A 26717-nucleotide genomic window follows, 5' to 3' on the forward strand; every position below is an offset into this window, starting at 1 on the left:
TTGTGTTGTTATTGGAGAATTATAGAGGAACGTTTATTATGTAATCACTATATAATCACTGTATAATCTGCCACTATTAAAATACACTGTTAAAACATATAGAAATACATTCAAGTGATGCAGAGCAAAACACACAGAAGTAAACAGCGGTGAAGTAAGACCATTCAGACAGCATATGCAACACGTATTGATGTATTGACCATGACAAAAACAACTTAAAAACAACTTTGCTCAACCTGCATGGCAATAGCATGCATAGGGAGAATCATTTAAAAAGTGTTGAAATATGACCTTTAAGATGTGCAAAAACAGAAAAACATACAGCCATCAATATAAAGGCTAGAATCCTATTGGAGCCTGGAAATAACGTGATGCTCATGCTACACCACTGTTTCATGATGACTATAGGAAAAGCCTGTATATAAACTGTGGGTTTTGGAACATTGGTAGGAGAGAGATCGATCGACCAACTCTGCTGTAACAATAAACTGCTTCAACTTGACAACTTTGAAGACCTCAGCCTCTTTTTTGAAACTTAGAAGATGTTTGTCGAGATCCAGCGCAACTTTCCACAACATTGTTGACATAGTTTGACATAGTCTGCCTTAAAGTTTGCTTTGATTGTTCAGCGTTCACACTTTACCATTGCACACACTTGGTAACATTTTATGAGTCTCTTTAATGCATATGTTTATTTTATTATGAAGAGATCAGATATTTTGTTTAAATATTATCATTTTGACATTTAAAACTATTTTCCTTAGTAATGTTGGTGAATTAAAATAAAGTGGTTAAAAAATCCTAATATTACTAAATAAATTGCTAAAAATATTCAATAATTATCAATGTCGAATGATATGAAACATGATATGGTGATAGTTTTTTTAGCAGAATCGCCCAGCCCTATGCAAAAGCTTACAACTGAGATGTGAACTTAAAATTGTAACCAATGTTCAGATTTCTATGCAGATGTAAATGTATTTTATCTCTCTTGACCGTATTATCTGAATTATCCCAAACTTCCTCTTAAATATTCAGATTTCTGATAATATATGCAAATCATATATGCAAATTTAAACACAACACTTCAAAATGTTTTTCAACCCTATTCATGGAGGATTTCTTGCCTTAAAGGGGATCTGTTATGCAAAACTCACTTTTCTAAGGGGTTTAAACCCAGTAGTGTGTCTGTCAGCAGAGTGTGACTATATCCAGCTTCTGATGGTGAATATGAATTAATCCTATTTGTTCTAATCAGACTTGACGAATGAAACACTTTGATTGACATTCTCCCTTTGTAAGTGTCATCAGAGGGGGAAAGCCCCGCCTACTAGTGCCCATCTCTCCATCTCATTAGCATAATGATATTGATAATGTCTCTGGGGGGCCCCCTAAATGTATGGACCCTCAGATCACAATTAGGATCAAGGCCTAAAAGGGTCAGTTTCAGAGAGCTAGAAAATATTGTCTGTGTGGAGTTTTGAGCTGAAACTACACTCACACATGGCACACACACACACACACACACACACACACACACACACACACACACACACACTAGAGACTTTCTTATCTTACATCTTGTAAAAAGGAAGCATCATAGGTCTCCTTTAAATTCATATTACACAATGGTGAATGTGTTTCTCTTCATTTCTCTATGAAATGCTCTGCGTCAGCCACAGAAAAGACGTTCACATGCATTATTAAGTGTTATTTTAACCACGGCATTGAAATGAAAGTGATTCCTGCGTTTGCTGCGAGAATAAACCGTTCCTGAGTCATTTTCATTCATCCCTCAGGCGTTTCCTATTTAGGTCTTATAATGAGCAATCGCTGGACTCAAACACATTCAAGCATATCTGTGATCTTCTGCCGTTTGCTGGACAAAACCGGCCTCAGTTAAACATAAAGATGTGTTTTGTTTTGTTTTTTTCAGAGTGAACGTTACTGATTCTCTCTGCTGCCTCCAAACGCTTTAAAGCCGCAAACAAATCTCAAATCAGATTGGCTGCAGAGTTTACATCATTTGTTTGATGGCTTACACAATGAACAATGATTGAGAAGTTGAGAGTTTAAATGAGAATTGACTCATTAGTTTTGATCAACAAGCCATATGCAATTAGTTTTTGTCCAAACTATACAGACTATTGCACTTACAATTTGTACACAAAGCAAAATTGGCCGTGGTGTATGAGTGTGTATGGGTGTTTCCCACCACTGCCATGCTGATGATACCCAGCTATACCTCTCTTTTCACCCTGATGATCCCTCAGTTCCAGCTCGTATCTCAGCCTGCCTGTCAGACATTTCACACTGGATGAGAGATCATCATCTTCAGCTTAACCTCATGAAAACGGAAATGCTTGTAGTTTCTGCCAACCCGACTCTACATCATAACTTTTCAATCCAGATGTATGGGGCAACCATTACTGCATCCAAAACGGTGAAAAGCCTTGGAGTAACGATTGATGACCAACTAAACTTCTCTGACCACATCTCTAGAACTGCTCGATCTTGCAGATTCGCACTCTACAACATCAGAAAGGTCCGACCCTTCCTATCTGAACATGCAGCTCAACTCCTTGTTCAAGCTCTTGTTCTCTCCAGACTGGACTATTGCAACTCTCTACTAGCCGGGCTTCCAGCTAACTCTATCAAACCTCTTCAGCTGCTCCAGAACGCAGCAGCACGAGTGGTCTTTAATGAAGCTAAAAGAGCACATGTCACTCCGCTGCTCATCCGTTTGCACTGGCTGCCAGTTGCTGCTCGCATCAAATTCAAAGCTCTGATGTTTGCTTACAAAGCGACTTCTGGCTTTGCTCCTTCTTATCTGCTCTCACTTCTGCAGATGTATGTGTCCTCCAGAAACTTGCGTTCTGTGAATGAACGTCGCCTCGTGGTTCCATCCCAAAGAGGGAAGAAATCACTTTCCCGAACTCTCGCATTCAATCTGTCCAGTTGGTGGAATGAACTCCCTAACTGCATCAGAACGGCAGAGTCACTCGCTGTCTTCAAGAAACCACTAAAAACTCAACTATTTAGTCTCCACTTCACTTCCTAATCTGCAATTGCCTCTCTGGATATACCACTAACTGTACTACAAAAATAAATAAATAAATAAAAATTACTAATGTTTTGCTTCTTGCACTTTAGACACCTGAAACTCGCCTACAGCACTTCTTCATTGTTGCTCTTATAGTTGTGTAAATTGCTTCCTTGTCCTCATTTGTAAGTCGCTTTGGATAAAAGCGTCTGCTCAATGACTAAATGTAAATGTACTGGGTTGCAGCTGGAAGAGCCTCCGCAGTGTAAATCGTGCTGGAATAGTTGGTGGTTCATTCTGCTGTGGCAACCGCTGATGAATAAAGGAACTAAGCTGAATGAATATTAACATCAAACACATTATTTTAAATAGCATTATTTGCTAACATTCGCACAACTTTCTAGGAATATCAATGAACATTCTGGAAAGGATTGTTTTTAGCTGCGATGCTGTTATCCAAAGCGCCATTGTCCAATGCTGTTGCTTGAAAAACTCACTGAGGATTATTCACTGGTCGTCATCATCAGAATGTCTTTTATTTGTTGTTGTTTTAGCTTTGCGTTTATAAGCACCTGTCATACACACGCAGACCGTCCAATTTCAGCAGCCAATTAATTCCTCATGGATAAGATCAGGTCTCCTCTACATCAGGCCGGGCTGCGGATTGGAAAACGCCAGATGAGCAGCATTTTCCAATTATCTGCAGTCAAGTGTTGCTCAATAGTTGGAATTAACCAAGATAAAAATCAAATGGAGACTATTTCAGTTTCAGACACATTACAGAGATGTAAACAGTCTCTTTATCACTAAATACAGCAATGCTTTGTGCTCATTAAACACACGCATGAACTGTAAATCATATGCAGACCAATGTCAACTATTCAGTAGGAATATTGTCTCAGGATGCAGAACATTGTAATATATTATATTATATTATATTATATTGTTAATTATATTATGTTATGTTATATTAATTTTAATATATTAATCATATTATGTTATATTATATTAATTGTATTATATTTATTATATTATATTTATTATATTAAATTTATACTATAGTATATTATATTAATTATATTATATTTATTTTCTTATATTATAATATATTATATTAATTGTATTTTAATATTATCTTATGTAAATTATATTATATTGTAATATATTATATTATATCATATTATATTATGTTATATTATATTATATTATATTGTTAATTATGTTATGTTATATTCATTTTAATATATTAATTATTATGTTATATTATATTATATTAATTGTATTATAATTATTATATTATATTTATTATATTAATTATATTAAATTTATACTATAGTATATTATATTAATTATATTATATTTATTATCTTATAATATATTATATTAATTGTATTATAATATTATCTTATATAAATTATATTATATTTATTATATTATATTAATTATATTAGATTTATATTATAGTATATTATATTAATTATATTAGATTTATTATCTTTATATTATATTAATTGTATTATAATATATTATCTTATATAGATTATATTATATTTATTATATTATATGTTATGTTGTTGTGTTGTGTTATATTGTATTGTAATGTATTTTGCATCATATGATATTGTATAATTAATATTATTGTATATCACACGTTTAGCTGTGTATTTCAATAATTATTACACCATTTATTCAACTTAAATGTAATTAAATATTAGTTTTGTCTATGTGTGCGCGTGTGTGTGTGTGTGTGTGCATGTGAGTTCATGTGCATGCTTCTCTGTGTGTTCGAAATGCGCATATGCTTGTATATGTAAAGTGTGTGTGTGTGTCTGTGTGTGTGTGTGTGTGTGTGTGTGTGTGTGTGTGTGTGTGTGTGTGTGTGTCTGCATGTGAAGAGTCTGTGAATGTGTGTCTTTATTTTAGTGTGTCTTCTACATGTGAAATATGCGTGTGCATACTTTTATATGAGCTGTGTGTGTGTGTGTGTGTGTGTGTGTGTCAGCAGAGGTGAGGCTGTATACGTGAGTGAGATCAGTGTGTGTGTGTGTGCAGTAAAGGCACCTTGGCTGTGCTGTGTGTTCAGACTACTGATCAGACACACACAAACATGGCATCCAGAAGCAGAAACATCACCGTGTTGAAGAGTCCTGAAGTGTGTGTGTGTGTGTGTGTGTGTGTGTGTGTGTGTGTGTTTGTGTGTGTTTGTGTGTGTTTGTGTGTGTGTGTGTGTGTGTGTGTGTGTGTGTGTGTGTGTGTGTGTGAAAAGGGCAGGTAGAGTAAGTTTCAGGACTGAGATGCATTTCTGTTTGCTTTGTTTATTTGTCTCTGATCATTATAAATGCATGTCAGAAACACTGTGTGTGTGTGTGTGTGTGTGTGTGTGTGTGTGTGTGTGTGTGTGCGCGTGTGTGTGTGCGTGTGTGTTTGTGCGTGTGTGTGCGTGTGTGTGCGTGTGTGTGTGTGTTTGTGTGTGTGTGTGTGTGTGTGTGTGTGTGTGTGTGTGTGTGTGTGTGTGTGTGTGTGTGTGTGTGTGTGCGTGCGTGTGTGTGTGTGTTCAGCAGTTCAGACGTCACCTGTCACACATGCAGAATAATGTAGATAGAAGTGCAAATCAAGGAGCTGCACTTCAAGACTTCAGAGAGAGAGATTAGAGGAACACGACTGAACACACACACACACACACAATAATATACAGATCGAGACTAAATGACGAGCCTCCTGTATGATTCTGAATTCTTATAAAATATTTCCCCAGTGATGTTGAACAGATCCTCGATGTCTGCATGATCATGAGGCTGGAGTGATGAAGCCTTTACACAAGACTGTTCACTGCTGTGTTCCCCTCTCCCTCTCCACACACCTTTGGACTGTGAGACTCATGCAAACACACACTCTTACATCTGCACCGGTCACTTTGTGTACCATTGGACTGCTAGTTACCTCATACTACCTCCCTGTATATTGTCGGGTAGTACAAATACTAGTAGTAGTTCTTACCAGGTCTAGAAAATATGATCATATCACCCCAATGTTCTCCTCCTGACACCGGCTGCCTGCTCAGTTTCATATTGAATTTAAAATATTACTCCTCACCTATAAAGCTGTAAATAATCGAGCTCCTGTTTATCTAACCAACCTTCTGTCTCACTACAATCAAACCCGCTCTTTAAGATCTCAAAACTCAGGGCTTCTGGTAGTACCTAGAACAGCAAAGTCCACTAAAGGAGGTCGAGCCTTCTCATTTATGGCTCCTAAACTCTGGAATAGCCTTCCTGATAACGTCCGAGGCTCAGACACACTCTCTCAGTTCAACACTAGATTAAAGACCGATCTGTTTAGTAAAGCATACACTCGGTCCATCACATATATTATAATGATTTCTGAAGCATCACGTGACTCTGAAGACTAGTGATGATTCTAAATATTCAGCTTTACATCACAGCAATAAACTACGCTTAACTATATATGTTCAAGAACATGTTTATTATGAATTAAAATGCCACATGTGTACAGTATATTTTACATCTGACACATTCAGCCTGGACGAGAAAAGACTTGCAGAAATATTATTAAAGCAAAATAAGAAAACCATTGTATTATTATAATTTCTGAAGGATTGTGTGAGTCTGAAGACTGGAAATTAAGCGTTATATCACAGAAATTAATATAATGTTACTATATATTCACATATAGTTTTTACATTTTGAACTATAATATTCATTCATTCATTTTCCTTCAGCTTAGTCCCTTATTTATCAGGGGTCGCCACAGCTGAATGAACCGCCAACTATTCCAGCATATGTTTTACACAGTGGATGCCCTTCTAGCTGCAACCCAGTACTGGGAAACACCCATACACACACTCATTCACACACACTCGTACACTACGGCCAATGTAGTTGATCAGTTCCCCTATAGCGCATGGGTTTGGACTGTGGGGGAAACCAGAGCACCCGGAGGAAAGCCATGCCAACACGGGGAGAACATGCAAACTCAAATGCCTAGCCGGGACTCAAACCAGCGACTTACTTGCTGTGAGGTGGCTGTGCTAACCACTGAGCCACTGTTCTGCCCTAATGTATTATATATAAAATTTTTACTGTATATTTTAGACCTGTAAACTCAACCTGGATGAGAAAAAAAATATGTTTATTAAAATAATTAATGCAAAAACTGCCTTGTAAATCATATATAGGCCAAATCTCTGCATTTACTGATCTACTGGTTATAATATGGTGTTTGCACTGAAGCAAGAAGATTTCTCTAAGTAAATGACTTGTAAATTTTCCCTATTATTTAATTTCAGTGTGTCTGTACCATTTCCATGTGAGCAATAGTGAATGGTACTGGTGTCCTCCAGCGTTTCTGTGCTGGGTTTGGAGTATCAGCTGGTCATATAGTGATGTATGCACTCATCTGTCCAGACGCAGATTATATCAGCCTGCAGCTGGGTCAATATCTAATTTAGCGTCTTACCAAACGTCATATCCAGATGACATATCAGTGCGAGCAGAGCGGGTGTCTTCTGGGTCAGCTGAAGTGCATCTGTTCACCTTACACACAATGCAGTCCCGTGTGTTTACGGTCATAGAGGGATGATCCACTCTAGGTTATTACGTTATTAGAGAATCAGCCATTATTGTGCTTCTCGTCTGGTCTCCGCAGTTCAGATGCTGTGTTTCAGACATTTCTCACTATTTGCAGTGTACACGTTGGGTCAAATAGTGGACAAATCCTAACAGCAGTCTATATTTTGGATGATATAGTCCATTGTTGGGTTAAACGGACCAAACAACCCGACCCATTGATCTTCATTGTATGGGTAAAATCCATCTTAATATATTAAGTATCGTGATCTCCTCGTTTAATGTGTGATTTCTGCATTTAATGTTTATGGAGGATTTTATTCTCCAGTTATTTCATTGGTTGGGTTATTTCAGTGTTTATTTTTGGGGTAAAATGTAGACATTAGATTCATTTTTAAAAGTAATGTCCATATTTGACCCTGCAAATTTAAGCTGATTTAACCCAATGTTGGGTTTAAAATGACTAAACGACCCAACATGTTGACCTCTATTGTATGTGTAAAATGCATCTTAATATCTTCTAGTGTAGTTGAAATGCAGCAGATTTTGGTTTACTGTGTGATTTGTGCATTTAATACTGTTTATACAGCAGTTGTAGGGGTTTAATCTCTATTTTACTGGTTGGGTTATTTCAACCTACATTTGCAGGGTAAAGCATGAACATTAGGTTCATTTTTAAATTTAAATGTAACCTTGTGTCCATATTTGACTCAAATTTAGGTTGATATAACACAATGTTGGGTTAAAATAACCAAACAACCCAACCCGTTGACCTTGATTGTGTGTAGAATGCATCTTAATATCTTCTAGTGTAGTTGAAATGCAGCAGATTCTGGTTTACTGTGTGATTTCTGTTTAATACTGTTTTTACAGCAGTTGTAGGATTTTAATCTGTAGTGATTTTATTGGTTGGGTTATTTCAACTTGCATTTGCAGGGTAAAATATGTACATTGGGTTATTTTTTTTTCAATTTAAATTTAACTCTATGTCCTTATTTGACCTAACTTTAAGGTGATAAAATCCAACGTTGGGTTTAAAGTTACTAAACAATCCAACCCGTTGATTGTATGGGTAAAATGCATCTTAATATATTAAGTATCGTGATCTCTTCGTTTAATGTGTGATTTCTGCATTTAATGTTCATGGAGGATTTTATTCTTCAGTTAATTTATTGGTTGGGTTATTTCAGTGTTTATTTTTGGGGTAAAATGTAGACAACAGATTCATTTTTAAATGTAATGTCCATATTTGACCCTGCAAATTTAGGCTGATTTAACCCAATGTTGGGTTTAAAATGACTAAACGACCCAACCCATTGACCTTCATTGTATGGGCAGAATGCATCTTGATGTTAAAGTATCTCCTAGTGTGCTCCACAGAGGAAACTGAACTCATTTCATGTGTGATTTCTGCATTTAATACTGGATTCACAGCAGTTGTAGGGGATTAATCTCTATTTTACTGGTTGGGTTATTTCAACCTACATTTGCAGGGTAAAGCATGAACATTATATTCATTTTTACATTTAAATGTAACCTTGTGTCCATATTTGACCCAAATTTAGGTTGAGATAACACAATGTTGGGTTAAAATAACCAAACAACCCAACCCGTTGATCTTCATTGTCAGGGTAAAATGCATCTTGATATCAAATTATCATGATATCCTCATTTACCGTGTGTGATTTCTGCATTTAATGCTGTGTTTATGGATGATTTAATCTCCAGTTATTTTATTGGTTGGGTTATTTCTGCCTTTGTATAGAGTAAAATATAGGCATTACGTTCATTTCAATTTTAATATAACTGTCTATATTGTCTAGGTTGATATAATCCATCATTGGGTTTAAAATGACTAAACGACCCAACATGTTGACCTTTATTGTATGGGTAAAATGCATCTTAATATCATTTAATACTGTTTTTACAGCAGTTGTAGGATTTTAATCTGTTGTGATTTTATTGGTTGGGTTATTTCAACTTACATTTGCAGGGTAAAATGTGAACATTGGGTTATTTTTTCAATTTAAATTGAACCCTATGTCCATATTTGACCTAAATTTTATGGTGATATAACCCAATGTTGGGTTTAAAATTACCAAACAATCCAACCCGTTGATTGTATGGGTAAAATGCATCTTAATATATTAAGTCTCTTGATCTCTTCGTTTAGTGTGTGATTTCTGCATTTAATGCTGTGTTTATGGAGGAATTTAATCTTCAGTTAATTTATTGGTTGGGTTATTTCAATGTTTGTTTTCAGGGTAAAATGTAGACATTAGATTACATTTAAAAATGAATGTCCATATTTGACCCTGCAAATGTAGGTTGATATAACCCAATGTTGGGTTTAAAATGACTAAACGACCCAACATGTTGACCTTTATTGTATGGGTAAAATGCATCTTAATATTTTTTAGTGTAGTTGAAATGCAGCAGATTCTGGTTTACTATGTGATTTCTGCATTTAATACTGTTTTTACAGCAGCTGTAGGGGTTTAATTTCTATTTCACTGGTTGGGTTATTTCAACCTACATTTGCAGGGTAAAGCATGAACATTAGGTTCATTTTTAAATTTAAATGTAACCTTGTGTCCATATTTGACTCAAATTTAGGTTGATATAACACAATGTTGGGTTAAAATAACCAAACAACCCAACCCGTTGACCTTGATTGTGTGTAAAATGCATCTTAATATCTTCTAGTGTAGTTGAAATGCAGCAGCTTCTGGTTTACTGTGTGATTTCTGCATTTAATACTGTTTTTACAGCAGTTGTAGGATTTTAATGTTGTGATTTTATTGGTTGGGTTATTTTAACTTGCATTTGCAGGGTAAAATGTGAACATTGGGTTATTTTTTTCAATTTAAATTTAACTCTATGTCCTTATTTGACCTAACTTTAAGGTGATAAAATCCAACGTTGGGTTTAAAATTACCAAACAATCCAACCCGTTCATTGTATGGGTAAAATGCATCTTAACATATTAAGTATCGTGATCTCTTCATTTAATGTGTGATTTCTGCATTTAATGTTCATGGAGGATTTTAATGTTCAATTAATTTATTGGTTGGGTTATTTCAGTGTTTATTTTTGGGGTAAAATGTAGACAACAGATTCATTTTTAAATGTAATGTCCATATTTGACCCTGCAAATTTAGGTCGATTTAACCCAATGTTGGGTTTAAAATGACTAAACGACCCAACCCATTGACCTTCATTGTATGGGCAGAATGCATCTTGATGTTAAAGTATCTCCTAGTGTGCTCCACAGAGGAAACTGAACTCATTTCATGTGTGATTTCTGCATTTAATACTGGATTCACAGCAGTTGTAGGGGATTAATCTCTATTTTACTGGTTGGGTTATTTCAACCTACATTTGCAGGGTAAAGCATGAACATTATATTCATTTTTACATTTAAATGTAACCTTGTGTCCATATTTGACCCAAATTTAGGTTGATATAACACAATGTTGAGTTAAAATAACCAAACAACCCAACCCATTGACGTTCATTGTATGTGCAGAATGCATCTTAATATCAAAGTATCGTGATCTCTTCATGTAGTGTGTGATTCTGCATTTAATTCTGCATTTATGAAGAATTTCATCAAGAGTTAATGTATTAGTTGGGTTATTTCTGTCTAAATTTGCAGGGTAAATTATGCTCATTTTTAAATTTAAATTTAACCCTATGTCCATATTTGACCCAAGTTTAGGTTGATATAACCCAATATTGGGTTAAAATGACCAAACCACCCAACATGTTGACCCTCATTGTATAAGAAAAATGCATCTTCAAAGTATCGTGATCCCTTCATTTAGTGTGTGATTTACTGTACTTATGGAGGAATTTTATCTCCAGTTAATTTATTGGTTGGGTTATTTCAATTTAAATTTGCAGCGTAAAATATGGAGATAAGGTTCATTTTGCAATTTAAATATAACCCTATGTTCACTTTTGACCCTAAATTAGCTTGAAATAACCCAGTGCTGGATTAAAAATGACCCAGGGTTAAGTTCATAGTTTTAACAAAATAATAAATCTGGGTTAAAATACCTTACTTTATTGTTCTTTACATACAGTATTTGGAGGGGCTTTAGGCTGAAATATATTTTGGATTATTTTCACCATATGTTGGGTCAAATAGACTAACAGCTGGGTTAAAAAATTGACTACAGTATATGTGCAAAACACAAATGTTGGGTCAAATAAGAGACAAAGCCTAACCATTGGGTTAAAAAAACCTTCACTGTATGGGCAAAACACATATTTACATCAAAATATCTCTTTCTGTTCTCAACAGAAGGATTGGAAATGTGCCAGATTCTGGTTTCGTGTGTGATTTATGCATTAATACTGTATTCACAGCAGTTGTAGGATTTTAAGTTCATTTATTGGGTTATTTCAACCTAAATTTGCAGGGTAAAACATTGACATTGTGTTCATGTTTAAATTTAAATGTAACCCCACAGTATGTCCATATTTGACACAAATAGAAAAAAAAATACAATTTAGATTAAAAAATAAGCCAGCGTTGGGTTAAAAATGACCCAGGATTTGGATAGAGCCCATTGACCTTCATTATGGGCAAAACACATCTCCATATTAATATACTTCCTTCCACAAGAAATGAAAAATAAGTAAATTGTTGGGTAAAATTTGGTTCATAAATGTAACCAAATAATAAATCTACCAATTGGGTTTGGCCAAAAATTGTACAGAATTTGTGTTGAAATACCTCATAATTTACACTTCACATATTTGGAGGTGCTGCATGATCATCAATTCTGGCTTATTTTGATTAAATGTTGAGTCGCATAATAGACCAACAGTTGAGTTAAAAACATTCACTTTATGGGAAAAACAGATCTTTATATCAAAATATTTCCTTTTGAGTTCAACAGAAGAAATAGAGATTTGCCAGATTATGATTTAGTGTGTGATTTACAGCACTTCTAGTCATTTAATCTCCAGTTAATGCTTTAAATCCATATTCATATTCATATTTTTTATATGATTTTCAGGTTGAAATAACCCAAAGTTGGGTCAAATAATAGACAAATTCTAACATTTGGGTCTAATATTTATTTATTTATTTATTTATTTATTTATTCAATGTGCATATATTAGATTGAAATAACCCATTGCGTGGTTAAAAAGACCCAGCATTTAGCCAGAATCCCATTGACCTACACTATATGGGCAAAACACATCTTAATAGAAACATATGGTCTGATGTGTTCCACAGAAGAAATCAAAATACTTTAAATGTGCATGTTGTGCGTGATTTATGCATTTAACACAGTTTTTGAATCCATATTCACATTTCAATTGGATTTTCAACACACATCATTGGGTCGTTTACTTTAAGACTTTACGTATTTGTTAGGTTCTGCATTCTTTAATAAATGATGGGTTGTTTTGACCCAATGTTGGCTGAAATAATGGACAAAAACCCATTTGGGTCTAATTATATTTGTTTATTTAATTATTTATTTACTGTCCATAATAAGCCAAGGGGTTAGAACCCAGCATTTAGCTATTCACCCATTGACATGGGTAAAACACATCTTAATATTAAAATATAGTCTTATGTGTTCCACAGAAGAATGAAAATACACCAAGTTTTAATTTTGTGTGTGATTTAGGCATTTAACACAACTATTGACTATATATTCACATTTCAATTGGAATTTCAACAAACATCACATTTTAGAGGCTGTTTTGGTAGAAAAACAACCCAGCATTTAGCTATTCGCCCACTGACATGGGTAAAACAGATCTTAATATTAAAATATTGCTTTATGTTCCACAGAAGAGGGAAACCACATCAAGTTTAAGTTTTGTGTGTGATTTATGCATTTAATTAAGGCATCAAATCCATTTTTCAGTTGGAATTCCAGCAAACATCATTGGGTCATTGTTGACTTTAGACATTTGTTAAGTTTAAGACTTTACATATTTTACTTGCAATATTCTCTAATAAATGAAGAGTTGTTTTGACTCAGTATTGGGTCAAATAATAGTCAAACACTAACAGCTGGGTCTAATATTTATATTATAACCGTAATCAGGGCCGGATTGGGACTCCTTTTCAGCCCTGGAGTTTCAAGCAGATCGGCTTTAGTTCACGAGTCACAACTGACTATATTAAAATAACGTAATTTCCAATTTAGAGCAAATACAGTAGCCCAAGTGTTAGTTCACAGTGAACATTCATTTAAACAGTTAACAATGTAATGCTTAACAGTACGATAATGTATTTTCTGTAAAAAAAAAAATTAGTGCTCACAGATTTACAAACCTTGAAATTAAAAAAATATATAAATAAATAAAAAACAAATATATATTAAGCTATGTGTATAAAACAAAGATTTAAATAAAATGTATAACAGCAACTTAAAATATTTTTATAACTATGAGAACATAAAAGGGTAAGTCTAAATTATAATATAATATTAATATAAAAATAAATAAATACATTTTTCCCGATGTCCATCTATTAGGTTGAAATAATCCAACGCTGGGTTAAAACGACCCAGCATGTACTGTAGTCCCATTGACCTTCATTGTATGGGCAAAACGCATCTTAATATCAATACTGTCTTGCGTGTTTCACAGAAGAAACGAGAATACGCCGAATGTGCACGTTGTGTGTGATTTCTGCATTTAACACTGCTGTAGGGACTGAATATCCGAGCATTGACTCACATTCAAATTTCAGTCTGTTTTCCAGTTCAGTTTGGCTGCTGTAAAAACCGCCTGTGAATGATGCACAGTGTGTGTGTGTGTGTGCGCGCGCGCGTGTGTGTGTGTAATCTGTGATAAACGCGCTCATCACCATCATCAGTCTTGTGAAGGCTGAGAGTCTGAACTTCTCTGGATCTCTAACGCAGAGCCGCTCCAGCTCCAGTGGGGAAAAGCAGACACTCAAACCCGGAGCAGGAGTCGAGCAAGCCGGCGAGGATTCTGCGCTTCTCCGCGGGATATTCGCGTGTCTGCTGGAGGTCCGCAGATCTGTCCGCATCCGACGGGCTTCTCTTACTCTTCATCCTCCTCATCAGCATCGTCTCCTGGATTGAAGGTTTTTTTTTTTCTTGCTGTGGTGAAGGTAAGCAGCAGCTGCGCCTGATATCTGCGTTTGCTTTGCATGTGCATCATGTGCGTCTTTCCCGTCCGATTTTCATTCATCATGAATATGCAGATATATATAGGAGGTTTAACGACCCCGTGAGTCACTGACGAAAGAAAAAAAAAATCAGCGCTATAGTCGAAAATACGCCCACGTTTTCGTTTTGCAGCTCATAAAGAAGTGCTTTATTCGGGCTGTTAGTCGCAGGACAGCAGAGCACGCAGGTAAGATCCCACCGCGCGGTAATAACCCATTTTACACGCGTGCATCAGCTGCACATCTTCAGTCTTGTTGGATTTTTGTTTCGGCTCTGAAATCTTCAAAGTCAGGGTTTTGCATGTGATTTGGTTTATGGAGGTTTTTCGATGATGCTCGGAGACCCCAATAATAACAGCAGCTCGGTGAGTTTCTGGATCGGCCTGTGCTTGAATGCTCAGACCTGCTCGTGTGTTGTATGTAAAAGCGCCGTATCTTGTGCATGAATGATTAGACAGAGCAAAGAGAGAACATCAGGTTTTATTTTAGCCCTCTGTGTCTGAGAGATATCTGTGCTGCTGACCACAGAGGACAGTCTTTCTAGAGGTTCTTGGTGCATCACCACTTTTCAGCCATGTTTTCATTATTAAAGCAGTATATTGAAGAACAGACACATGCGACTGGAGGACAGAGTGACATGTAATGCTTTAGAAAGATCTGATTATTGCGATCAGAGGCCACAAATGCATTGATTTCATATGGTTGCTTGCTTTGACATGGGTTTCTCATTCTGCTATAGTAGGTAAATCAAGTTTTTATACATAAGAATCTGCTCTTTTAATGGTTATAAACATGCAAACATCTTGTCCTGAGCGTTCAGAATTTAGACATTAAAAGTCTCCACACGTTACAAAATACTGGCTTATTTCAACCCAATTTCAGGTTGAAAAATCGCTGAATTCATTTTTTTTAGTGTGTGCAAATTTATAGAACAATGTTTAATTTAACTCAACACACGGGGCTGCCCATATTTTACCCAATTTGTGTTTAAAGAACCCGGTATTGTAGTGTATTTTAGGATCGGTTTGGCCCTTAAATACTCATCAGCTGTCATCTGAAATCTTTATCTGTCCACTCTAAAAATGCTGGGGCAACATTGAGGCAAATTTGGGAAAAAAATTCATCTTTTGGATTTAAAATTGTAATTTAATTTAAATTAAATAAATAAAAAAATAACCCAACATTTTGGTTTGTCTATATTTGACTCAGCTTTGGGTTAAAACCACCCAACATTTTTAAAGTGTTGATTTTACCCATTTGATGACAGAATTACACTGAGTATCATCACTTATTCTTTAAATAATGAAGACAGCACAAAATAAATGGAGTTTTGACATATTTCAGACACATTAAGTGCATATATTACATTGTTTAAAATGTTGGGTTGTTGCCACTTAACATTGGGTCAGATATGGAGAAAACAAATGCATCTTTTTGGTTTTAAAATTGTAATTTAATTGTAATTGAAAAATAACCCAGCATTTTGGTTTGTCCATATTTGACTCCGCTTTGGGTCAAAACAACCTTACATTTTTAGATTGTAGATTTTACCCATTTGATGACAGAATCACATTGAGTATCATCGCTTATCTTTTAATATAATTTTTAAAAGACAGCTCAGAATAAATATGTTGTTTTGATATATTAAAGAAACATTACATGCATGTGATCCCTTCTTTAAAATGTTGGGTTGTTGCCACTCAACGTTGGGTCAAATATGGAGAAAATAATGCATCTTTTGGGTTTAAAATTGTAATTTAAATTAAATAAAACATTTTGGTTTGTCCATATTTGACTCAGCTTTTGGTTAAAACAACCCAACATTTTTAGAGTGTGGACTTTACCCATTTGATGACAGAATTACATCAAACATTATCACTTATTCTTTAATTAATAAAGACAGCTCAGAATATTTATGTTGTTTTGATATATTAAAGAAACATTACATGCATATGATCCATTCTTTAAAATGTTGGGTTGTTGTAACCCAACCTTGGGTCAAATATGAAAAAAATGCATCTTTTGGGTTTAAAACTGTAATTAAAATTAAATTGAAAACTTAACCCAACATTTTGATTTGTCCATATTTGACTCAGCTTTGGCTGGAGTGTAGATTTTACCCATTTGATGACTGAATCACATTTATATTATCACTTATTCTTTAATATAATTTCATGAAGACAGCTCAGAATTTACAGTATATGTTGATTTGATATATTAAAGAAACATTACATGCATACATTACAATCTAAAAATGTTGGGTTGTTGCCACCAGCATTGGGTCAACTATGGGGGCGGGGGGAAACAAATCATCTTTTGAGTATCATTGCTTATTCTTTAAATTATAAAGACAGCTCAGAATAAATATGTTGATTTGACATATTAAAGAAACATTAAGTGCATATAATACATTCTTAAAAATGTTGGGTTGTTGTAAACCAACTTTGGGTCAAATATGGAAAAAAAATAATCTTTTGGGTTTAAAATTGTAATTTAAATTTCATTAAAAAAATTAACCCAACATGTGGGTTTGTCCACATTTGACTCAGCTGTGGGTTAAAGCAAACCAACACTTTTAGAGTGTAGACTTCACCCATTTGAAGACAGAATCACTTTCTTTAATAGTTAAAACAACATTTATTCTGAGCTGTCTTTATGAAATTATATTAAAGAATAAGTAATGATACTTACGGTGGCCGGGAAGTGCAAAACAACATTACAAAGTCTGAAACACTTTTACAAAGCTCGAGACAAATTTGCATTTTGAAAAACATTTTTACCAATCATCAGACACAATTACAGAGGAAAAACAATTTTACCAAGGATGAAACAAATTTACTTTTCAGAAAACAAATTAACAAGACGCAAAACACTTTTACAAGTCCTGAAACACATTTACAGTTACAGATTCCTTACGGAAAGGGAATGTACCACACACCGGAAGTGACGTGGAATGTACCACACCGGCAGTGACGCGGGGGAAAGTTGTTGGTGAGCGCAGTATATTCATGCTGTGGAGTGCATGGCGTAAACAAAGTTTATGGTGACCAAACATGGACCGCGATCGAGGGTTGTTTTGCCTGTTTTGTGGCAAACACATGAGCAGCTTAACGCGGTTTTGCTTTACGTGTGGTCAACAACTTCCCCCGCGTCACTGCCGGTGTGGTACATTCCACGGCCCCCATAGATACTCAATGCAATTCTGTCAACAAATGGGTAAAATCTACACTCTAAAAATGTTGGGTTGTTTTAACCCGGAGCTAATTTATGGATAAACCCAAATGTTGGGTTAATTTGTTCAATTAAATTTAAATCACAATTCTAAACCCAAAATATGCATTTTTTTTTCCATTTTTGACCAAATATTGGGTTACAACAACCCAACATTTTTACAAAATGCATGTAAAAAGTAGTTTCATAATGTGTCTTTCTTAAAATGTCAAAGCAACATATTTATTCTGAGGAAAAATATATAATTTTTTCCATGTTTGACTCAATATTGGGTTACAATAATCCAACAATTTTAAGAATGTAACCTAATGTTGGGTCAAATATGGACAAACCCAACCTTTGTGTTGAAAAGTGTCATTTAAATAAAAATAAAAAATAACCCAATGTTGGAGTTCTCTGTATTTGACCCAAACGTTTCGCTAATACAACCCAGCTTTTCCTTCAACACATTTCTAATCATAATAGTGTTAATAACTCATCTCTAATAACTGATTTATTTTCTCTTTGCCATGATGACAGCACATAATATTAGACTAGATATTCTTCAAGACACTAGTGTTCAGCTTAAAGTGGCATGTAAAGGCTTCACTAGGGTAATCAGGGTAAAGTTAGGGTAATTAGGCAAGTCATTGTATAACAGTGGTTTGTTCTGGAGACAATCCAACACTAATATTGCTGAAGGGGCCAATAATTTTGAGCTTAAAATGGCTTTAAAACAATTAAAAACTGCTTTTATTCTAGCCCAAATAAAACAAATAGGACTTTCTGGAAATACTGTGAACAATTCCTGAATCTGTTCAACATCATTTGGGGAATATTTAGAAAAGAAGACCTTACAACAAAATGATGGACCATATGTCAAAGTTCTCTGTAAATCCTTTCAACATCTTAAAGAAACATTACGATGTACACTTTATTTTCTTTCGCATATCTGAAAGCACCTGTAGTTCTGATCTGATGTGGACACCAGAATAAGATAAGCATCGGTGTGCAGATAAAGCATCAATTCACTTTGTCCTTTTCACATTGTCAGCATTAAATCAGTGAAGCACCACTGTAAAATATGCTGCATGTTTTCGGTTGCAGATCAGCATGCATGTGCTGCATTTCAGCGGGTGTTGATTGAGCAGGTCTGCTGAATTACAGGTACATCATTAATAATAACGGTGTGTCCAAAAGAGAAGATCCACACACACACACACACACACAAAAATAATAATAACAAGGAGAAACGGCTTCAGCACTCAGAAATGGTTTAAAAGCCGCCCGCAGGGATATCAGCCATTTCTGATGCTGTCTAAAAGTGTCACACGCTAAATAAATAAATAAAGCACAGCGAGTCTCAGCACAGGTCTAAAAGAGGAGCAAAATCTGTCATTATCCACACATTCAATCAATCTGTGTGCTGCTAAACAAATATATCTACTTATTCTATTTCCATTATTCTCAGCTCTGTCTGCTTGTAAAAATGCAGCGTTGCTGTAACCCAATGTTGGGTTAAATATGCACAAACCCAACCGTTGGGTTAAAATTCACTCACTCATTTTCCTTTGGCTTAGTCCTATATATCAGGGTTCGCCACAGCGAAATGAACCACCAATTATTCCAGCATATGTTTTACTAAGCAGATGCCCTTCCAGCTGCAACCCAGTACTGGGAAACACCCATACACACTCATACATGACAGCAAATTTAGTTCATCAATGGACGAAACCGGACCATCCGGAGGAAGACAGTCGCTGGTTCGAATCCCGGCTGGGTCACTCTCTGTGGAGTTTGCATGTTCTCCCTGTGTTGTTGTGGGTTTCCTTTGGGTGCTCCGGTTTTCTCACAGTCCAAACACATGCGCTATAGGGGAATTGATGAACTAAATTTGCTGTTGTGTATGAGTGTGTATGGGTGTTCCCCAGTACTGGGTTGCAGCTGGAAGGGCATGCGCTGTGTAAAACATAGTTGGCGGTTCATTCCACTGTGGCGACCCCTGATAAATAAAGGACTAAGCTGAAGGAAAATTGATGAATGTGCATAACTTTTGTTGTCTTTAACTTTCTGTCATGAGCGCTCTCGGGATTTAGTAAGGTAATGAATATTTACATGGCAATGTTGATGTATTTGGTCTTGGCGGTGTAGACCTGCTACGCTGCTGCTGCTTTGATTATTATGGCAGAGCAAGTACCAAGACCTGCTACTGCCAGTACATACACAGACATGCTATCTAAGACTATAACATGCTGCTGCTGCAAACATAATATAAAGTTGGTCAGAATTATTAGCCCCCTCAATTATTCGCCCCCTTATGTTTTTCCCCAATCTCATTTTAACAGAGAGATGATTTATTTCAACACATTTCCAATCATAATAGTTAAATAACTCATCTCTAATAACTGATTTACTTTCTCTTTGTCATGATGACAGTAAATAATATTAGACTAGATATTCTTTAAGACACTAGTATTCAGCTTAAAGTGACATTTAAAGGCTACACTAGGGTAATTAGGGTAACTAGGCAGTACTAGGCAAGTTATTGTATAGCTATAGTTTGTTCTGGAGATCCAGTGTTTCCCCTATCATTATATTAGGGTGGCGCCCGCCCTCCCAACGGCTTTCCCCGCCCCCCTTGAAGTCAAGTTAACTTTATTTTTTTATAGAGCCAGATCACAACTTTTAATAAGCTAAATAGCCGTATGTAATATAGATCTGTGCAGGACTAAATATATTAATCTCACTCCCGCCAGGTTTTAGTCTGAACCTGACCGCTCCCGCTTATATTTAGCATTTGTTGTTCCGCTGCCCGACCCTGGGTCTGGTGAACAAAACCGAAAACCCCCAGCTATACAGAGTCCAGACAGGCTATAACAAGCTGTCTGTATAAGCACACACACACAGACAGCATCACTCTCTCTCTCATTCACACACTAAAGATCAGCAATCATTTGAACGTGTCATTTGCATGTTAAGGGGTTATCACTGCACAAATTAACCAATGTTTGTTTGAACAATGGATGTGTACGACGGCTGAGAGAACGAAATGCACTTTAAGAAAGCACACGCAAATCAGCAAATGAAGACAACATCATCCTGGGTTAGACAGCACACGCACTGCAGATCCTCACAGATTAAAAATGCCCTCTGTGGTCTGAGCAGAGTCACTGTAAATCAGCAGTGTTTTTATTGTTGTCTGTACTGTGAAACATCCACATGTCCAAACTCGCCCGCTGAAGCTTTTCTGTGAAAATGAATTAAAAGTTGAGTATTTTCTGGCTCTGAGCGACTGATGAGAAAGTAAAGGGGAGAAGATTATATCCCTGTATATTGATTTAGCACAGTGCTGATGTTTTCTGACAGCATGTAAAGCGTTTCGTTTGATCGGAAGCGTTTAAGTTCACCAGTACTTTGTCATTTTTTCTTTAAAAGCTGCAAATATGCACAACTTAAACTTTGTTAATTATTACAAAGTTACAAGCTTCCGAGATTTTGCTTTAGCTTTTTTTTACACTACACCTATTTATTCCTTACTACTTTTGACTTGTTTCACGCTTGTTTAATAAATATGATGTGTTTACTGGAGAAGCAAAATGACTGCAGATATTAGGACTTACTTTATAAAGGAAAAAATATGATTTAATTTAAAAACAAAAATCAGCCAGTGGGTTCAGAAACTTCCTGATGATTAATACTAAAGTGTATTTGACATCCTCGAGCCTGAGGCTCCCCCCCGTTTGAAGGGCGAGAGGGAAGTTTCTCACACACACACACTCATACACTACGGCCAATTTAGCCCACCCAATTCACCTGTACCGCATGTGTTTGGAAACCAGAGGGAAACCAGAGCACCCGTAGGTAACTCGCGCCAACCCAGGGAGAACATGCAAACTCCACACAGAAACGCCAACTGAGCCGAGGCTCGAAACAACAACCCAGCAACCTTCTGGCTGTAAGGCGACAGCACTACCTACTGCGCCACTGCGTCACCCATTATTTATATATATATATATATATATATATATATATATATATATATATATATATATATATATATATATATATATATATATATATATATATATATATATATATATATATATATATATATATATATATATATATATATATATATATATATATACACACACATATATACAGTAGGTGAGAGTTAAATTTGTCCATTATCGCCTTGGCATATACCGCTGCCGCTTTAAATGGGCAAGGATGTATTTTTAATGTATGACTGCAGTTTGTGAATAAGCCGCCAGCGGGCACAAAGGGATGGGATGCGATTGGACAGAAAGAGCCTATACAGCAGCTGTAAATATACTACTGTACTTATGAATAAAGATGAAACGATACAACAAAGCATTATAATTATTCTTTAATAATTTGTTACACGCTTTATTATTATTGTAAACTTGTTAAATGCATTAAGGATTCATTTTGGAAAGTAGAATTGAAGAAATAAAAGCTAACTAAAATGAAAGCACAAACATTCAGTACAAATAAGTAGGCCTAAATAAATAAAGCAGTCTTTTAGCCTAAATACAGAGATGTTCAGCGTTTGCTATTTTGATAGGACTAAGAGAGTCATTAAATAAGCTTTTTCATTTACGTTTTTATTTACATTTTCGTTGTTGATTGTATTTTACTCATTTTATGTCTCAGTTAGTGTACATAAATAATAAACAAATAATGAAAAATAAATTAATAATGAAAATAGGCCTAAATAATTGTTTATTTTAAGAAACACTGAGAAATGGTCTGGCGCATGGTCTAAAGAGCTTAAGTTGAATGCTGCTTTATCAAAAGCATAAATATTGTGACCGACTCGGTCCCAGTCATTCCCCTCGCTGGCCAGCAGAGGCCACCATCTCCGGACTTCTAAGCATTACATCATCCACTTACACTGATCTAGCACACCTGAACTGAATCTAGCTAATGACCCATGTACCCTTTATAAGCCAGCTCCAAACGCTCAGTCAGTGCGAAGTCTTGTTTAGCCCCGGCCAGCATTACTGAGCGTTATTTCCTGCCTGATCTCTCGTGTACAACTCCAGCCTGTTTCTGACTCTGCTTCGCCTTCTGCCTGCCCATGACCCAAGCGTGATACACGGACTCTGATACTCGCTACCTGCCCACGACCCAAGTCTGATACACGGACTCTGATACTCGCTACCTGCCCACGACCCAAGCCTAATACACGGACTCTGATACTCGCTACCTGCCCACTACTCAAGCCTGATACACGGACTCTGATACTCGCTACCTGCCCACTACTCAAGCCTGATACACGGACTCTGATACTCGCTACCTGCCCACGACCCAAGCCTGATACACGGACTCTGATACTCGCTACCTGCCCACTACTCAAGCCTGATACACGGACTCTGATACTCGCTGCCTGCCCACTACTCAAGCCTGATACACGGACTCTGATTCACGCAGCCTGCCTTTGACCTATGTCTGGTAAATCCCTCTGTGTCTGTTTACCACCAGTCTTGATACCTTTAAGACGTTTGTTGATGTGTGTTTGCACATTGGTGCATATTGTGTGTTTGAGTGAGAGCTTGATAAATAAATACTGCATAATGGATCCCTCCGTGTCAGTCTCCTCGTTACAAATATATATATATATATATATATATATATATATATATATATATATATATATATATATATATATATATATATATATATATTATGCTTTTGATAAAGCAGCATTCAACACAAAAATATGATGAATATGCCGAGTTCAGCAGCTAATCAGCCGGAATCAGCTGAGGTGATGTGACCAGCGAGACCCAGCTGTCACTCAAGTAGCCACGCCCTTAATTATGCAGACTCAATATAACTTAATATAAAGGAAACTGATGAGTTATAAATAACTTCGACTCTCACAATTGTCATGAAGGGAAATATTAGCTTTATGAACCAAAATCGTTCTTTTTACTAGGCTGTAAACACCTTTATTTCTGCTGTAAAGTCGGCCATTCTAGCAGTGGGCTCAACTGAAATCTGCTCAATTATGGGGCCAGGACTAGCGGAATTTCGATGAATTGCAGTTTCAGTTGGTTGCCGTTTGATTATAACTTGCAGTTTATTTACAAAATACCCAGAATCTACAGAGAAAAATGTCTGTAGAGAAAGAAGGTGTTTTGAGTTTTAATGCTGAGGCCCCATACCTGGAGTTGCTTAGGGCCCCCGAATCAATAAGAAAAAAAATAATCAGTTATTAGAAATTAGTTAATGAAACTTTTATGTTTAAAATGTTATCTCTAATAAACATCATTGGGAAATATTTGAAAGCTAAAACGTCACACGAGCACTCATTTAGCCTTCAGCAGCGTTTTGACAGTTTTTGTGTAAAACATGTGTGTGTTTTCGTCTCCAGTATTGTGTGTGTTTTGCGCTGTGAAGTGTTTTCATGTGTGTGTGTGTGTGTGTTTCTCAGATGAGCTGATGTCTGGCTGTTAATGGCTCTCAGCATATAGAGATGAATGTGGCAGATTTATACGGCCTGGTGTTATTACACAGCCTGGACGTTCTCCATCAACATCTCATTCATCTTAATGGAGTGAGAATACAAAGCGGAGTGTGTTTTTCACAGCCTCGTTACCTGCGAGTGTGTTGTGCTGCAGTGTTTCACAGAGAGACAGAGAAAAAGCATTGAAGTGCAGGAGTGAATCTGCTGAATCTGCTTTTGTGAATGCGGCTCGGTGCACTGATCAGCTCATTATTCATTGGTAATAATTGGGTTTCTCCATATTTTATTGTCATTCTTTCAGCACGGGCTCATTGGAAATGCATACTTAATGTTTATATGTACAGTGTTTATTAACACTATATGTATTCATCATTATTTACACTTATTAGCCATCCTAAATTTCACTTCTATTATATTATATTCTGTTAACTGAGATTTTGTGTAACACATTTCTTATCATAACAGTGTTAATATCTCATCTCTAATAACTGATTTATTTCCTCTTCACCATGATGACAGCACATAATATTAGACTAGTTATTCTTCAAGACACTAGTGTTCAGCTTAAAGTGACATGTAAAGGCTTCACTAGGGTAATTAGGGTAAAGTTAGGGTAATTAGGCAAGTCATTGTATAACAGTGGTTTGTTCTGGAGACAATCCAACACTAATATTGCTGAAGGGGCCAATAATATTGACATTAAAATGTGTTTAAACAATTAAAAACTGCTTTTATTCTAGCCGAAATAAAACAAATAAGACTTTCTCCAGAAGAACAAATATTAGAGGAAATACTGTGAGAAATTCCTAAATACATTAAAAATCAAAGGTTTGAAGAAATAAATATTAAACAGCAGTATATAAAACTATAAATACCGTATATACACTCACCGGTCACTTTATTAGGTACACCTTACTTAGGGGGTACTTTGGACCCCATTTTCGCCTTCAGAACTGCCTTAATCCTTCATGTCAGAGATTCAACAAGCTTCTGGAAATATTCCTCAGAGATTTTGCTCCATATTGTCATGATAGCATCACACAGTTGCTGCAGATTTGTCGGCTGCACATCCATGATGCCAATCTCCCGTTCCACCACATCCCAAAGCTGCTCTATTGAATTGAGATCTGGTGACTGTGGAGGCCATTTGAGTACAGTGAACTCATCGCCATGTTCACCAGTCTGAGATGATTGAGCTTTATGACATGCTGCGTTATCCTGCTGGAAGTAGCCATCAGAAGATGGAGACACTGTGCTCATAAAGGGATGGACATGGTCAGCAGCAATACTCAGGTAGGCTGTGGCGTTGATGCTCAATTGGTACTAATGGACCCAAAGAAAATCTCCCCCACACCATTACACCACCACCACCAGCCTGAACCGCTGATACAAGGCAGGATGATCCATGCTTTCATGTTGTTGAGGCCAAATTGTGAGCCGAGCATCCGAATGTGTCAGCAGAAATGGAGACTCATCAGAGCAGCAACGTTTCTCCAATCTTCTATTGTCCAGTTTTGGTGAGCCTTTGTGAATTGTAGCCTCAGTTTCCTGTTCTTAGCTCAGGGGTTCCCAAACTTTTCAGCTCGCGACCCCCAAAATAACAATGTCAGTGACTCGCGACCCCCATTTTTCAAGGTGGTCATACTGTAAATATATAAACCTTGTAAACACAACTATAGGCATGTATAAACATAAGCACACTGACAACACATAAATGCAACAGTCTATTAACCATATATATTTTTATATTCATTTATTAATTTATAAAATAAAAAGTAAAGGCTGATGACTGATTTTTATTTGTTTATAATAGATAATAATAATATAATAATAATTTTGTTTGGTTCCACTTTATATTAAGTGGCCTTAACTAATATGTACTTACATGGGTATTAATAGTTTGTTACAATGCACTTATTGTGTAAATACGTGTATTTACTGTGTACTTATGCTTGATTAAATACATGTATGTAGTTACATCTGTAACATTTGTAATTACATTTGTAAATACACTGTTGACCATCCCTTTCTTCTTAACTCACCCTTAAACCTACCCATACCACCAAACCTGTTCATAACCCAACCTCTATCCCAACTCAAAAGCACCACAAGTGTTCTCAAATACATTATAAACACAGTAAGTACATTGTATTTATTTTTTGATGCCAGTACATAGTAGTTAAGGACACTTAATATAAAGTGGGACCT

The 26717-nt window shown here is 36.0% G+C and overlaps 1 protein-coding gene across 10 annotated transcripts in view; it reads left to right on the forward strand.

Moving 5' to 3' along the window:
* Positions 1–26717, forward strand: part of nlgn4xb (neuroligin 4 X-linked b) — a 100343-nt gene that overhangs the window by 31072 nt on the left and 42554 nt on the right. For 2 of the 10 annotated variants that reach the window (XM_073911467.1, XM_073911463.1), the window contains 2 exons: positions 14532–14746; positions 24477–24768. The exons of 1 other annotated variant lie outside the window; for it this stretch is intronic. The gene's annotated coding sequence lies outside the window, so the exon portion shown is untranslated. Of the gene's footprint in view, positions 1–14480; positions 14747–14939; positions 15169–24476; positions 24769–26717 lie in introns of those variants that run through there. 7 more of the 10 variants (XM_073911462.1, XM_073911460.1, XM_073911465.1 and 4 more) reach the window with 5 other exon arrangements.

Source organism: Danio rerio, chromosome 9, assembly GCF_049306965.1.
Source record: "Danio rerio strain Tuebingen ecotype United States chromosome 9, GRCz12tu, whole genome shotgun sequence".
NCBI lineage: Eukaryota > Metazoa > Chordata > Actinopteri > Cypriniformes > Danionidae > Danio > Danio rerio.